The sequence below is a fragment of the Marmota monax genome, unplaced genomic scaffold (assembly GCF_021218885.2).
Source record: "Marmota monax isolate L192 unplaced genomic scaffold, Marmota_monax_Labrador192_F-V1.1 WCK01_AAM20220418_F8-fsc00087, whole genome shotgun sequence".
Classification (NCBI taxonomy): domain Eukaryota; kingdom Metazoa; phylum Chordata; class Mammalia; order Rodentia; family Sciuridae; genus Marmota; species Marmota monax.
In genome coordinates this window covers 2,284,744-2,296,827 of record NW_026693476.1, presented here as the reverse complement: position 1 = coordinate 2,296,827, position 12,084 = coordinate 2,284,744, and positions in this window count along the sequence as shown.

Genomic DNA, 12,084 nt, shown 5'->3' with positions numbered 1-12,084 from the left:
AGAGAACAGTAAAGAATGCCTGACACCATGGTGATGATAATAATAACACATTAAGACAGTTGAATCAGTGAATGATTGCTTCCATAAACCCCTGAAACAAACCCATTTGAGGGTCTAGAGTTCCCAGCTTCTGCTCTGCCACAGGGTTGTTAAGAGACCCATCTTTTATAGGAAGTGGTGACCTGCCTTAGATTAGTTCTTCTGTGTCTCTCACTCATACTTGACTCTCAACCTGTGCCCTCTGGTCCATCTTCCCTACAGGCTTTATTCAGAGTCCTCCCTGATGTTCCTTTATCTATACTTAAGCAGTGCATAGTTTGATTGATTACCTCCAATTCCTCAGCTCTGCTGTGTGTGTGTGTGTGTGTGTGTGTGTAACTAATTTTTACTGCTATATTCACCTAAGTGATCCTGATGTCCAGCAGCTACTGTGACTACCATTTCCCCTGCTACCTGTGGGATTCACTGATGCAGGAGGTAAGTCAGAAGAGAAATTCAGTTTAGATGCAGAAAATAACTTTGCATGAAATAGCATGACACATATTTGAGGAGCCTTCATTTTCCCCAAATTCATAGAAATAAGATATTGTCTTGTGGAGACACTAGACATTTTGCTGAAAAATAAGAGAAAAAGACCTCTCTTGTTATTAAGTTATTATAATGATTAAATTTCTGCTGTGGAAGTGATACAGGTAATTTTGTTTCCTGTTTGTTGCTGAGTCTATCTTCAAATAGAAGATTTGGTGAATCCTTCTGGATAGCATATGTGAATCCTGAGCTTTATTCACATCTATTGGTGAACTGGTTTCTTCCTTCCTTCCTTGTATATACATTTCTAGGAAGCACAAAGATCAGAAGGAAAAACTATCAGCAATATAAAAACAATAACAAAAAAAAAACACCCCAAATTTATTACATTTTGGGCTCGCTTAAAAATACAAAGGGCTAAAACTTTATTCTTGTGGTCTGATTTTTTTCTGTGCTGTTTAAAACCAGTAAATTATTATGATTTTGAAAAATACCAGTAGAGTTGTAGTGCATCCATTCTTCAGCTTACCTTATAGGGAAGAAGAATCCCACAGTATCTTATTAGTAGGACCTCTGTGTTTTTAGCATTTCTTCATTAAGGGTGATATGTCTATATAGCAGATGATAATCACATAACACTTTGGGTTAGGTAACACAACATGGTGACTGGCCCTAAAGGAGAGGAGCCCACTGTACTATTTTGTTTTCACTGACCTGAATGAAAAGGGACACAATTGAAGGTGGTCACAAGTGAAGTTCTGTGATAATGACTCAAAAAAAGAAGCAGACTATAGTGTGAGGAATTTAATATAATACGAGACCTCAAATAAGTATTAACTTTAAAAATGAAGTACAAAAAATGTTTTTGTCTTTGAAAAACACATCCAGAGTCACACATATTATTATTGCTCTTTACTACCAGGAAATTTCTGGTCTGCAGATTTTCAAGCAAGTTCCCTTTAATGGTTCCAAATATTTTGTGTCTGTTAGAGCAGTCCTATTCTGGATTAGGCTGAAATTGCGCAGCACATTTAGAACTTTAAAATCTACATCTCATTTGCATTTTGGAATTGCTGTAAATACAAAACTTTAAAATTCATAATTGGAAATCTGTAAGTCCTTTATACCTTTTTCACGCTTGAAGCAACTAAGTAAAGTGACTTTGGAATAATAGCTTCTTAATTTCCAGCATTTGTGCCTCAGTTTGGTTGTATAATATGTGCCCACTCCTTAGCCCAGTACCTACAAAATCATTGTTCTCTGAAGGATAAACACACATTGTAACTCAAACATTAGTTTAAGGTAATGCAACCAGGGAAAGGAAAGGAATGTTTGTGCTGTGAAATTTGAGTGTAAGAATTCACAGGTCAACCTATTGGCCTTACTTTTTTTTTTGATGTTGGGGATCGAACCTAGGGACCTGTGCATGTGGCATGTGCTGTACTCTGAGCCACACTCCCAGCCCTGGATTTACTTGTTCTCAATAGCAGTGCGCTCTAATGAGAGTCACAACTCCTTTATTTCTGCAGTTAGTCACATGGGTGTGTGAAAATCCATTATGTATAGAAGTGTGTGAAAATCTGCCATAAAATATAAATAATCTTGAAGGACTAGCATTATTATATGAAAAATGATTATTTAGGACACACACACTTTTCTGGCATTATTAAAGACTTCTCTCAGATTATTGAAGGTTTCCAAAGAAGTTCTTTTGGCAGGGGTTGAGGGGGGGATTGGGAATTGAACTCAGAGGCACTCGACCCACATTCCCAGTCCTATTTTGTATTTTATTTAGAGACAGGGTCTCACTGAGTAGCTTAGTGCTTAGCTTTTTGCTGAGGCTGGCTTTGAACTGGTGATCCTTCTGCCTCCGCCTACTGAGCTGCTGGCATTACAGGTGTGCGACTCAGCACCTGGCTAGAAGTACTTTTTGATGGGTATTTTTTAAAAATCGATAAACCTACTCTTTATATATTAAATATAATTTAACTTTTTAATGAACCAGTTTGTGAAAAGTGAGGGGAGGGGAGTTCAAGGGTTATAATCAGAGAGTGAAAACAATATCTCCTCCTGCCTACCAAAAAGAAAATCTGCTTTTCTTTGTTGCCATGCATCAAGTTGTCTAGCAGGATTATGATTGTTATCTTTGATCTCCTCCCCTGCCATCCAATCAACTATGCTTTTTCTTGTGCTTTTTCTATGCTCACTTGTTCTTTTTAAATGCCTGCTCATCTTTGCCAATGGTTCTACTATAGTTCAGGCCATTAATATCATTCTGCTCTGTAGTAGAAATGGTTTTCTAACCAGTTTCTCTGCCTTTATGTAGTCTGACCATCTTGAAGCCCATTCTCCATTTTATAGTCAAAGTTCTAAAACTGGATATCTGATCTAATCATATCTGTGCTTGGAATCCTTTAACGGCTTCCTACAGCTCTCAGGAAAAAAACCTCAATTACTTAATGAGGCCTCCTTAGAGGCTCTTCATGATTCAGTCTCTTGGTTTTTGTCTATTTGATCCAGCTGTTTCTGATTGTCAAAATCTCCCATTCCCATGGTGGGCTTGTCAATCTCTCCTTGCGGGTCTGGTGGTTCTGCTTTCTATAAGTGAAAACCACATTGTTTAGGTATTTAAAATTTCATGATAATGACCTTATTCATTTCTATCAATATACTTGATTTAAAAGAATATTTTTTGTCTGACATTAATAATGTTCCATTGCCTTTCTTTATGTTAGTATTTTGATAGACTTTTTATCCCATCACAATGCCTTTTGGTAATTTAGTTTTTCGTGTCCCTTTCTAACATTATATACCTTGACTATTATTTTAAAACCAAGATGATCATCACTGTCTTTTACAAATTAATCTAAATCTGTCCTTACTAATATATATTTGAATTTAATTCTATTATTTTATATTGTGTGTATTTTGTTTCCTATACCTTTATTTTCTTTATTCTGCTCTTCTGTTTTCTGTTGAATTATCAGTTATTTTTTTTAATATTAAATTTCTTAAACTCATGGCCATTCTTTTCTCTTTGCTGCTTTAGAATTTGGGTTAGATTTTAATTAATATAAAATATCTTAAATACAAAATATTCAGGTAAAGCCATTGTTTCTAGCACTCTCTCAAACATGAAAAAGGCCTTAGCTTGCTTTAATTACCCATTTTACACTCACATTTATATGCTTTCTATTTGTTCTTTTTAGTTATACATGGCAGTACAACATATGTTGGCAGATTATACATACATAGAGTATAATTTACTCTATTTATGATCCCACTCTTGTGGTTGTACATGAAATGGAGTTACCCTGGTCATGTATACAAATACAAAGGTAGGAAAGTTATAACCATTTAATTCTACTGATTTTGCACATTTATATATTTTTTGGTGTTAAAAATAGCATAAAAGTGGGTATTTTTTAAAATTCAACTATACATTTTATTAATTTCTTCCTCACCAGTTTCTCTTATCTCCTATGCTTTCCCCCAGGCTTTTATATTTTTTTCCCTTAGTCGGGTTCTTTTGATGTGAGTCTGTGGGTGGTAAACTCTCTTAATTGTTTACAATTGAAAGTGTCTCTTTTACCTTCCTTAAAATGACAGTTTATGTGGAAATCAAATTCGTGGTTTAGAGTATTAATTCAGCACTTCTAAGTTATCATTTATTTGTCTTCTTATTTCTGTTGTCACTTTTGAGAACTCTAGTTACACTATCTTTGCAGATAACCAAAATTTTCCCTTTGATAAATTAAGATTTCATTTTTATCCTATTGTCCCATAATTTCACTGTAATATGATGAAAGTTAGTTTTCCTTATATGTGTAGTACACATAATGTTCTGATGTTTTCATGAGGAACTTTCAGCTTTCTTCTCTTCTCCCTCCTCCTTCTTCTTCCTCAAGCATAGCTTCTCTACTCTTGCAATTTTTCCTTCTGGAATTCCTATTAGATGTATGTTGGAGTCGCTCAACCTAACCCCATGAATATGAAATTTTCTTCCATATTGGAAAATCTGTTTTTCTAAACTCTCCTCTGGTCTGGGTGAATTCTTTAGTACATCCCTTTAACCCGCTACCTTTTCTCTTCAACTTTAGATAGCTCCAGAGACCTTTTAATTTCAGTGACCACATTTTTGTTTTCCGAGATTTCAGTTAGTACTTTTTCATATTTACCTGCTCTTTATTCAGCTTTAATTTGTTCCCTAATTTCTTGTCTTTTAAAAATGAGTATTATACCATCATTTATTGATTTGAGAATGCAAAAATACGAAGTTTATAAATCTTTGTCAGACAGTTCTGTAGTTACTTTTATCTAGAGTAAACTCATGTTCAGAGTGTTCATTTTGATGGTTATCTTTCTTAGTGTGAGATATCTTTATGTGTTTGGAATCTAGATCATGGTTAGGTTCATTTTGAGGGGGAATTTTCTATTTGCTTTTTTTATCTCTTTTGCTTCAACTGTTTTGTTTTCTTTCTTCTTTTTCTCTCACTTCCTCTGTGCTCACTTCTCCATGTTTAGTAATTTTACCTCCCCAGACCTCCTTTCTAGGATCAGGCCTTGCCTAATGTTGGCACTTTGATGTTCCTACCCCACAGTGATGTTGGGACTCCCACAGAATTAGTCAGGTGGTCAGCTGCTTGGCTAGGTTCCTGGTTCCAAGTCTGAGTCTTTGTCCTTCTGCTTCCCAAGCAGTGGGTGGCAGCAGTTATTTTTGACCTTCTTTCAGGAGCTCTTGGCTTCAAGAACTCAGTCTGGCTCCTGTCCTCCACCTCGTTACCTTACACTTTGAGCTTGAGATCCTGGTGGGCCTGTGGCTTCAGCCTGCTAAATACTTTGTGTTTCAGTTCCATTTTGGGGTCCATGGAAGTGTTTATTTTGTCTCTGAGCCTGGTTTTATATATATATATATATATATATATATATATATATATATATATATATATATATATTTTTTTTTTTTTTTTTTTTGCTTTTCTTTAGATATTTTAGTCATCATTCATTGCTAATTGTGTGAGAATGGATAAAGCATGACCAGTGCACCAACTTGAGCAGAAATATTTCTATGAGTACCTCTCTTTTTCTCTCTCTAGGTTCCCTTACAATCTACGTTCTAGCCTATGAACTTTCAGTTTCTAGAAGGTCTTCAAGTTGCATGGCCTTCCTTCAAACACCAAGTTTGAATGAAATAAAGCACAGAAAACAAGCAAATGGAGATTTTTTTAAACAGTCAGCTTTATTACAGATAGCCTAATAAAAAACTAGTTTCTAGATCTGTAACCCAAAAGGACTTGGCAACACTCTCAACCCCTATGGAATATAGCCACCATACAGGAAAATTGGGTCTGCAGAGCAAATATGTACACCAAAATTATTGTCTGTAGCAGACTAGGGCAGAAAGGGAAAAAGAGAAATCTTTAGTACTGGGCCTTTTTGCTAAGTTTACTTCACCCAGTCAAGAACTACTAACTAATGCATGGAACAGTACTCATTAGTCAAGCAACTCCTGAGTGTGAAGAATATTGGTGTAAGGAGCCAGACATGGCACTCCAGTAAAATTTCCTCTTTCCCCCCATGAAAACTTGGGAGTTCCTCTAACAATGCTGTGCACTCTTTTCCTCCCTTAAGTCTTTTCAAAGACTCTTCCCACTTCTTTTCTCTTTGCCAACTCTTACTTATTCTGATGTCTATAATAGAATAATGCCACCCCCGATTTGTGCGGGCAGCTGAACTTAAGGTTGCTCGTGTGAATTTCCTGGGACACCAAATAAAACACAGACACACACTTTACCTTTACACCATGCTTCAGGACAGCTCGTCCGTTCTCGGTTTCAAGCTCCCCAAATGGGAGAGAGAGGAAAAGTCACAAGAGGCTGGCAAGAGAGAGCGAGCACATTTGGAAGGGCGCTTTTATTGGCGGGGGGTGGGGGGGGACCCTCATTCTTAGAAAGTTCCATCCAAAAAAGGTCAGGAGGGGCAGGGTTACAAAGGACAGGTGAGTGTAATTCGATCCAAGGACAGTAGGACGACATGCCTAGGTCTGAAGACACATCCTCAACTTCCAGGACCGGGGCAATGTCCAGGTCACTATGGTAGTGACAGTCAGAGCCTCTCCACTCAGGAAGGAGAATGCAAATCATTCAGAGTGGCTGCCTCCTACAGAATAAAGCTAATATTTACTAAATCTCTATTATCTCATTTAATCCTCACAACAACCTGATGAGGTTGTTTTATTTTAATCTTGTGGATGAAGAAACTGAGGACAAGGAAGATTTCCAAGGTTTCCAAGATCACACAGGTAAATAGTGAAGATAAGATTAAGCCTGAGTTCCTCCAGTCCCAGAGCCCGTGTTCTTTTAGTCATATGCAACTGACTCCCATAATTTACTCATCTTTGATGCTTACAAGCACAGGATAACATCTGGCAGAGAGTGGATGTGCAATAATATTTAATGAGTGAATATACATAATCAAAGAAACATATTCTCAAGCTAACTGCCCAGAGTGAATTTACAACTTTAATATAAGGATTTACAAAGAATATGCATCCTCTTTTGGCACCAGATTCCTCTTTATAAAGGTAGAGATGAGCACCCAAGTTTGAAGGTGTCTGTAGTGGGTGCTAGATTCAATATACCTCTGCTGTCACTTCTGTCTAGCTGTTTCAATTTTAGGTTTATCCCCCTGGTTGTCCAAGCAGACAGTTGTTCTCTACTGTCCACCCTGCTTATGACCCTGGTATAAGCTTTTTCATCAACTGAAAGAATGAGTTACTTCTGGTTCCGGATCATTTACACTTGTAAACCTACTGATGTTTCACATATAGTTACAGACACAGGACCAGCATGCAGAGACATGCTGTGTGTTAGTCAATATTTGTTGTAGCAAGTCATAGAAACTAATTTAAGCTGCAAAAATAAATAAATAAATACATAAATATTCATAGGCATTGTTAGTCAGCTTTCTGTCACTATAACAAATACCTGAGATAATCAAGTTACAAAGAAAAAAAAAGGCTTAGTTTGGCTTCCAAAGTAAAGGCTACAGACCATGGCCAAGCAAATCCATTGTCTTTTAGTTCTCTGGAGGGGTAGTAGATGGCAATGGCAGGGAGGAGATGGTGAAGTAAAACCACTCTCTTTTTGGCCAGGGAGTGAAAGAGAAAAAGAAGAGACTAGTATCCTACAATCCCTCTTGAAGATTCCTAATGATCTAAAAACCTCTCACTGGTCCTCATCTGTCAACATTTCCACTGTTTCCCAATGGTGCCATGGTCTCAGGATCAATTCTTTATTATGTGGGTTCTTGGGAGACATTCCAACTCCAAACTATATCATTCTTCCTCTGAGCCCCAAAGCCCATGTCCATCTCATGATACAAAATGCATTCACTCCATCTCCAAGCGTGCCCATAGTCTTAACTCTTACAACATTGTTCAAAAGTCCAAATCCAAAGTCTCTTATGAGATTCCAAGGCTAAACTCAGCTATAAGTCCTGATACAAATCAAAAAAACAAGAGACAAGCTTCCCAAACACAATGGCACAGAGTAAACATCACCAAAATAGCAAGGTGTTGAGGGCCATGGCCGAGTCGGGATGACGCATGGCATTTTTGCCAGGAGTAGTGGTTGAGATGTGACGCCAGCGAGCCATTAAGATGATGACTTTTGAGTTCTCGCGGAGTTCCCGTTGAGCTCTCGCAGGGATTCCTGAAGAGTTCCCATTGGTTGGGGAAGTGCCGGAGGAGGGATTTCCGGTTGGTGGTTCCTGGAGGAGCCATGTGGCGTTGGGGAGAGTTCCCGGGGAGCGTGTGTGGAGTGTGCTGGTGGAGTTCAGAAATAAAGTTTGTTCCTGCTTGAGTGGCTCATGATTTGTGCCCAGCCAGACTGTTCCAGCAAGGAAGGATCAGATCAAAACAAGACTGAAACCCAGCAAGATAAACATTAAATCCTACAAGTCAAGTGTCCAGGACACACTGTGTGCAATGTGGACTCCTAAGGACTTGAGCAGCTCCACCCCTGTGGCTTTGTTGGCAGCTCCAGCCCCTGTGACCACTCTCTTGGGTTGACTCTGCCCACTGCCTGAAGCTTTCCTTAGGAGGCATTCTCATATTGCTGGGCTTTCTGTCTTCCTGGAATCTTCAATACAGCTTTGGCTTGGCTCTCACAGCTCCACACATCACCTTACCAGAGGCTGCTTATAGAGATTCCAAACCTGCCACACACTACCTGGCCTCCCAGATTTTCTTTTGAAGTTTCAGTGCAAGTCTCCATGACCCAGTAACTCTTGCATTCTGTGTGCCTGCAAATCAGATTCACATGGATGAATGCCAAGGTCTGCCACCAGTATGATCTGTATTAGGGCTTGCTTGAACCATGGCTGCTGCAACTTCCGAGGCCTTGCTGGCTGGACATGAGGAAATGAATTCCTAGACACTTTTGGGAACAGAGTGCACTCATAAAAATCCCTTATCCACCCTGGAGCCAAGCACTCAAGGGAGGATGCTTTCTCTTCCTGTGCTCTTCTCTGTTTCATTCGCAGGCATCCTAATCCTGACCTATTAAGATTGGGAAAGGATACTTCTCCAAAGGAATGCTAGGCACATTTCATGTCTCCATGTTATACAAACACTATCACCAACAAACAATCTATTATTTTGTATAGAGTTAATAAATTTTTTAGAATGTTTTAGAATTTATAATAAGTTTGATCCTTAAATAACAAAATTTGATCCTTAAACAACAAAATGAAAAAAAATTGTATAAATAAGGGAACTCACTAAGGAATAGAACTAAGTTTGAAATCCATGTATTTTGACTACTAGTTCAATACTCTGTAATTTGTGGTATCTCTTATATATGTGTGAATAGCCTCATTTTGTTAATAAGTTTAAATAGGTAGAATATTTCCCTGAACTAACAGAGTACTGCCTGTGAAAGCAAGATACCATCTAAGTCTTTTGATTATTGAAACAGATTTATACCTGTAAGTCATTCTGAACTCATTTTATTCGTAATGTAGGTAAAAGCATTACCCCACCATTTTAATTTTTCCAGCTCAAGAGTATGGAGGGATCAGGTCCAAGCAAGCTATTTACTGGAAGAATAAAGTAGAAAGGTTCTAGGTAAGTGGCAGGAAATCCCAGCTGTTGACCTGTGCATGTTCTGTTCTCTAGGTTAGAAAACAACCCTTCTCTTCTAGCTAATCAAAGGCTCAGTTCAGGTGATTCCTGAGCAAGAAAACTTCCCTGACCCAATCCCCACCCACCTCCCCTCACTCTGCTGTCCTGTCAGTGTCCCCATAACCCATGGCACTATATTCTAACAGTATTCTTCCCATTGTTTTTTAATTGTTAGTGTCATTTATTTCTTCGCACCAGACTGTATGCTCAGTAAGCACGAAGATTCTGTTTTATTTCTCCACATCTCTGGCACATAGTAGATGATTTGTCACATACTAGTCCTTCAACTAATGTGTCTCTTATAAGTAAATGAACCTCAAATACTTTGGTTCAGAGAAGCAGCTGAGGTTTTTTCTTTTTTGGCTTTGCTGACTTTCATGAAACTAACTTTATAAATTCCTTTTGTATTTAAAAATTGTAATTATTAACTCATATTAATTGTATAGATTAGTGGATTTCTCTGAGACATTTCCAAACATGTATATATTATGCTTTATTCAAATCCATCCTCCTTAATCCCTCCTCTTAATGTTCCCTCAGTCCCCTTACCCTTATTAGTCCCTCTTCTACTTTCAGGTCATCTTTTTTGTTTGTACAGATAAATGAAAATGTGATTCTTGTCTTTCTGTGTCTGGCTTATTTAGCTTAATTTGATATCCTCTAGTCCAGTTCATTTTCCTGCAAATGACAGGATTTTATTCTTCTTTATGACTAAATAATACTCCATTGTGTATATATGCCATATTTTCTTTATCCATTCACCACCTAGGTGGATTCCAAAACTTGGCTATTGTGAATAGAGCTTCAATAAAAATTGACATGCAGCTCTTTTGTATGTTGACTTCGTTTCCTTAAATATATACACAGGAGTTGTATAGCTGTATCATATGGTAGTTCTATTTTGAGTTTTTTAAGGAATCTCCATACTGTTTTCACATTGCCTATTCTAATTTACATTTTATCCAACATAATGTAAAGATTCTGTGTTCTCCATATCTGTGCCATCATTTGTTGTTGTTGTTATTATTATTTTTGATAATAGCCATTTTGACTGGGGTGGAATGGAATCTCAATGTAGTTTTGATTTGCATGTCCCTGATGGTTAAAGATGATGAACATTTATTCTTGTGCCCATTGGCCATTTCTATTTCTTCTTTTGAGAAGAAATTCTTCTATTGAGATCTTTAGCCCATTTATTGATTGGATTACTTCATAGCTTTGAGCTATAAATTATCCCTGACCTTTGAGGAAAATGCTTCATAAAGAAACCAAGAGTGGAAGAAGTAGGACTGGAGCCTGGTTCTTCCCCTACATGTTCAGTGGTCATGTCTGATAATTTCTCCTCTAAATCTTCCTTGGACACTTTGGGAACCAATTTAAGCTATGAAGGAAGAGGATAGTAAGTAAATAGTAAATAGTAAGTAAATCAAAAGCCTTTTTTGCTTACAGCTATTTATGTTTTTCTTTCACTCTATGACTTCAGTTTTGCTTAAAACAGGGGCAGACTGTGTGTGTGTGTGTGTGTGTGTGTGTGTGTGTGTGTGTGTATACAAGGTATTAAAATTATTTTAAAAATGGATGATTCAATGTATGATTAAACCAATATAAGTAACTTTTACATTGCAATACATGAGTGGATTCTGAAATCTGTAGGACTAATTTTTTTGTTAATAATTTAGTAACTCTAATCTCCTACGATATTAACTAATTTATATAGTTTTGTAAAAGGGAAATCACCACTTTATCTACTTTGGAATCCTGTCTGCACCTTTGATCAAAGTATTACTACTCTTTGAAAATGAAATATTCTCTTTAGACCCTCTGAAATGAAATCCTTCTCTGTTATATGTGATTACACAGACACACCAGTTCACACACTGTTTTCTGTTGATTGCTCTCAGAGGGACTGGTGTGTATGTTTACCTAATATGACTAACTTCACCTCTTGAAATCAGACCTTAACTTTTTCAAGTACCAGTTCTTTACATATTTTTAACTTATTTAATTATAAATGTAACATAAAGAGAACACATGGGGGGAAATTATATGTAATATCAGCTATAATTTTTTCAAATATTCTCTTTTATTCCTTTTATGTGCATATTTTTATATACTTATAATTAATGAATGAATTTGCAACTTGCTCTTTTATTTTAACAGTACTGATTCTTTATGCAGTCTTGGCTCTAGAAGAATGTGTGTGTGAGTGCATGTATAAATGGTTCTGATGCTGGTGTAGGAGTATAATAAAATAACTGATGGTATCAATGGCCTTAGAATTGCAGACTACAGTTGGACATCTGCAATAATCACTAATTTAAATAACTGTGCATACTCTCATGATGGAAAAATAATTTTGCAAAACAGGCAAG